The following is a 6,000-nucleotide window of genomic DNA, read 5'->3' on the forward strand; positions in this document are numbered from 1 at the left end:
AGAAGTTAACATTGGGTTTTTAAAAAAAAGTCAATGTTAACATATTAACATCGGGTTTATTTGGAAAAATCGATGTTAAAAATTCGATTTTTAAAAATATTATTGGCTCCACGCCCTAATTCACTAGCGTCTCTACCTCATTGTCTCTACTGCAACACCAACCTCCGCAACACCAGTCTTCATCGTCTCTACCGTAATACTAGCCTCCGAGTACGTCTTCTTTTCGCGACTACCAATGTCGCTGCCATTGTCGTTGTATGGTTCGAGGTAAGCTTCATGTCTTCATGGTTCCTCTTTGTGCTCACTTGCTGTTCAATATAGGTTTCTTCTAGGTTAGCTTGATCTACTAGTATAGAAATGCTGAGTGTACCTTGTGGGGTTCCAAAAAGTGTCTCTTCTTCTCCGTCTAACCTGTCATGTTCTGTGTCTAATCTTGTTGTGCGTATATTTTTGTTCTGCATCTTTTGGGGAACTCGTGGTTAACCCAAGGATTACGCTAATGCTGAGTTGTATCTATCCCTAAACCAGTGCCTTATGTGTCGCAACTGCTTCTGCTGATTTCTCAACGTATGTCATTGTTTTTTGTAGGATTTTTCTTTTTGATGCTAAGCTCACTCACTATCCTATGTGTAATTGGTGTTGCTACTTGGTGATTTAGCTCACACTGACCTATCACCTGCCTTTGCAGAAAGAGACTGTGAAGTTGATTCAAAGGGCAATGGGATTCATCCCATTTATTTGAGTTCATGCTATTGTGTTTACTTGTAAACTTGTTTCCATGCTTGTGTGTTCTCTCTTACACACCTTTTTATGTGTGTGTACACTAATTGTAGTTAACATTTAATATCCAAATTTCATTATGTATTTAGTGTAATAGACAAAAAGGAAGCATTGAGTGCAACTATTACGTCATGCACTGGATGTCCACGATAATCTTAGGAAGTTTCAGAAATAATTGGAAAACAGTAATTGTTTATTTCAAACAAAGTTCGTTTTCTTATCATCGGTATTACATTATTATTAACTTATGTTTTATTTGATCATGCAGTATTTTAATGATGTTAGATCTTTGAAAGCAGACAGATTGAAGGCGCTTCGCATCCAGTGGACACAATATTATCTTAAAGTTAGAAATCAAACTTAGGATGTCAGGGAATTGAACTATGTAACTTTAGGTTACCTAATTAGTTTACTACCTTGCATTACATTTTTTACAATTGTTGTTTCATTTTAACATTCAATAATCTTTGTTGATTAATAAATTATTTATACATAGTTATCAATTGATTTTATACAATGGATAGTTTACTAGCTACCTTTCTGGTAAAACCTGTTTGAAAGCAGAATGCAAATGATATATATGGTGTGTGCTGTGGTATGATTTTAATTTTACAGGCTAAATTTTGGGTTTTTTTTTGTAAAAATAGAGACAATATTTTTTAAAAAATTTCACATAACAACATTGGTTATATAAAAAAAAACCGATGTTAATATACACAAATAACATCGATTATTTCATTATACGTTAACATCGGTTTTTCAAAAAATCGATGTTGTTTGTGCATATTAACATTAGTTTTCTATAAAACCGATATAAATAATGTATTTGTTAACATCGGTTTTGTATAAAAATCGATGTCAATTGTCAGCATTCATACTTTTTTGTTGTAATTCTTATTATATAACATCGGTTATTTAAATAACCGATGTTGTCAGTTTTACTTTAACATCGATTTTAAAAAATCGATGTTAACCATAATACTTTCAACATCAGTACTTTCAACATCGGTTAAAAACCAATGTAGAAAGTCTTAAATAACCGATGTAAAAAGTATAATTTCTAGTAGTGTCTTTAACCTTGATAACCTGCGGTGTAGTTGTTTTCTTTCTTGTATGTGAGGTATAATTTTAGGAAGTAACCTTTTCCATTGAATCTAGAGATTGGAGCAACTTGTAGAAGAAACAACGCCACAAGAAGAAGGAGAGAACAATAAGAGATGCAAGCTAATCAAGGAGAGATGGAACCATCATTCCATCAATTCCATGATAAATCATTAAGTGAAGCTCTTGACCACTTCTACGGTTTTCTTTGGAAGACTCTTACTCATGGGTTCAACCTACCTGTTTAGTTAAATATATTCATTGATGGCTTGCGACCCTATTCCAAGCAACTTCTTGATACATCCGCTGGTGGAAAAATTAAATTGAAGACTCCTGATGAAGTTATGGAGTTGATTGAAAATATGGCAGTCAGTGACCATGTCATCCTTTGTGATTGAGCTTATACACCCACAAAGAAGAGTCTTCTTGAGCTCACATCTCATGACACATTACTAGCTCAAAACAAGATCTTAGCCAAGCAAATTGAGACCCTTACGGAGACCTTGAACAAGTTTCCTCAACAGTTGTATGCAGTGCAACCTCCTCCTTCTTTAACCATGCAAGTTGGGGGATGCAACATTTGTGGCAGGGCCCTTGAGTCAAGAATCTGCATGACTCAAGATGATGCATCTAAAGAAGGAAGCTATATGGCCAATCCAAACTATCAAGGGTTCCATCAAGGAGGACTTATAGGATACAATCAGGGGGGAAATTTATCTCAAGGCCAAGGCTGGAGATCCCATCCTTGGGATAACTTCAAAAAAGATCAAGTGGTCCATCTATCTGACCTCCCAATCAAGGGTTAATCTCTATGAGAGGACTATCAAGCTAGAAAATACTTTGGCTCAATTTATGTAGGTTTCTTTTTCAAATCACAAGAGGACGAAGTCAGTCATCAAGAATTTGGAGGTATAAATGGGTCAACTAGTTAAGCAACTGGCTGAAAGATCCCCATGAAGTTTTGTGGCCAACACTTAGAAGAATCCCAAGAAAGAGTGCAAGGCGGTTGTTAACTGGTTGGAAAGTGTACTAATTTTATCACAAATAGTAAATATTAAAATGAAAGTACAAGTGTCAAGTTTGCATGAATTTTGTTTGTACTTGAATTGATTTATACCCAATTTGCAAGTAAAAGATGAGAAATGTAATGGAGATAAGAAGAAGGGAAGAAATTGATTAAAATAGACAAGAGTAATAAAATAAAAAATATTAGTGCAAAGATGACTTCAGAATGCAATTATGTCGGGGTCTAGCATGCCTAACTACCCTTGATGCAATATTAATGTTTTTCTCTACTAATTGTTTTCCCAATTTTCATTCACATTTACTAAGACACTAAACCCTAATCCCTCACATTGAAGAGCCTAATTTATCTATTCTCTCTCTCAAATCTCTTTGAAAAGATTGAATTAATAGTAAATTACATTAAGTATGAAGATGTATGCAGAGACACAATAAAGTCACTATACCCCTAGCAATAAATTGTTGAGATGCCTTTTCCCAGTTCTTTAGAAATGACCATTTTCCAATGTATAACCCCTAAAAACTAATGCATGGATGGTCAAACCACACAATAAAGTTAAAAAAGCAGAAAATAGACAATAGAAATTGAAATTGCATTTAATAAATAAGAAGTGCAGTTACATTACAAGGACATTGGCTGCTAGGCTCCCATCATAGGGGGTTTTAGCCTCTCATAGTCATGAGAGATTTTACACTTCATAGGCTAATAGAAGAAGGGACTGGATGACGAATAGCAAGAAAAGGGTAATGATTAAGAAAAAGGGTTTCCCCTAAGGAAGAAGCTCATACTTTGGATTTCTTCACTAGAGAGATTTAAGACTCGGTGTGTCTTTTCCTTTTACTTTGTCATCCTTATATAGGCTCCAGGTAACTTAATTTTCACGTTGACTTTGTGCTTAACACGAGCTTTTGCACTAAGCGTGCCTTTGGACTTCATTGGAGGATTTCTGCGCGCTAAGCGCAGGCATGCGTACATTATTATTATTCTTTTTCTCCGACTACCTTTTCAATTTATTTTTGTTTTAGACTATTACGTCGTGCATGTGCTATATATATATATATATAACATTATATTATCATAGTTAGCATAAAAATAAAATTATCTACACATTATAAGATAATATTAAATGATATTATCTTATTTATGTGTTAAAACCCCCTATGTTGGACGGCTATTCAGGGTACAATTAGATTGCTTGTGCCAAGTTCGGCATGTCATAATAAATTTCTTTTGCCTTTTAAAAAAATAATCTTTGTTGCTTTAGGAAGTGGTCAAATATAGAGGCTTTCTGCAAGTAGTTTTTAATCAGTACCCAAGTCTACATGATATATTTGTTTATTTATGCTAAATATAAAGTATAAACTTGCTCAAACAGAATATTCTCTTAAGTTTTTCTAAAAGGTGGGGTCTTTCATATTTTTTGTTATTTAAATATCTTAAAGTAGGAATCCTTTTTAATATATTTTTTTTATTTAAACATGCTTTTTGTTCTTAAAAATATGAAATTTTTATTTTAATTTTTTTTATAAAAAATGTTTTGTTTTTAGCCTTTTTTTATAACAAAAACAATACAATTTTAGTTTTTCACCAAAAACTAAAAATACTTAATTTTGATATAATTTTTGATATATTAGTCCATGACAATGACGATAAATTGGCTGAAACTTAAAGGCACTGGAATGACCAAACTCAAAGACGACACTGATGGACATGAGAATGACGATGATGAACACAATGGCACCGACATCGACGCGAGGTGACGACAATGACACAAAGAGAAACATAAAGGTTTGGCTACAAAGAGAGGTGAGAGACATTTGGGTGCAACACATAGAAGGAAATAAAAATAAACAAACTTGTTAGGTAAGTTTTTTTAAAATCTGTTTCCAAAACTTCTACTTTTTTATTATTGCTTTTAAAAACAAACAAAAAATGAGAACAGCTTAGAATTGTTTTCATTCTCAATTTCTGTTTTCTGTGCTTATTTACAAAAATGTTACCATGTGTTTGTTAACACTGATTTTCATATTTTGTAGTAATATATGATTCTAGTGGAGAAACATCGAAGTTAGCCACCAGAGACGCTACAATGGCTCTCGTCATCGATGGTGGTGGCGGAATGAAGGCGTACATTATCCCCATGAGCCAAAGTTCCTCGACCTCAAAATTGAAATTGCTCTTCATGCACACACACACACTCTGCGTTTGCTAGCCATGCACTAGAACTAGAGTGCCGTCATCCCTCTCCACGATTGTGCGTTTGCGTTGCATTTCAAGGTTTGAAGAAATGAAATCTGAGATATTGGGAAGAATGATAATGTTTGTGAGATTTTTTTAAATTGATTTGAGATTTGTTTTTTTTAAAAAAATAATTTGAGATCTTTGTTGGAATATGAATGTCAAATAAGGGAGGTGAAAGACTCCTTGATGACTCAGAAGATGATTCTCAATTTAAATTTGATTTTGAAACAAATACGAAATTTTTTTAAACTTCCACAAATCACATTATCAAATATTTAATGGACATGTCATCACTTAACTTGATATCTAAAATAAAAATTTTTAAATACCAGGAAGCAAATGTGATTTTTTTTTATCAAGAATATAATACAAAATTTAGATATATATTAAGAATTAAAAATATATTGAAACCTTTAAATAATTAAAAAAATAAGTGCATATATGAAAATTGTGCTATTCCCATTTTTATTCCTTGAAGCTGTAACCCCTAACCAGTACATGATTCATTGATTTGCAACGATGAAACTAAACCAGGAATGGAGTTGAATATGCTGTAACCAATGAATGAATGCCACGTAAAGAGTTAAACACGCTGTAGATCGAGTGTGGAATAATTAATCATCATTCACAAATAAAACTCTGTCTCCATAAATTGTAATTAAGACGACAGGGGCTTGATTTAAAAGGTTGCATCATCAAATAAACATGGTTATCAATTAATAGACCACTGATGAAACAATATGCACTAGCTTTTGAAAACAGAAATGGACATATTTGAATTGAATATTAGAATTTGTTTCGTTTGCCATTTCACAGCCATCGTATCAATGTAAGTTTATTTTAAGGCTTTCTCT

This window comes from Glycine max, chromosome 9 (genome assembly GCF_000004515.6).
Source record: "Glycine max cultivar Williams 82 chromosome 9, Glycine_max_v4.0, whole genome shotgun sequence".
NCBI lineage: Eukaryota > Viridiplantae > Streptophyta > Magnoliopsida > Fabales > Fabaceae > Glycine > Glycine max.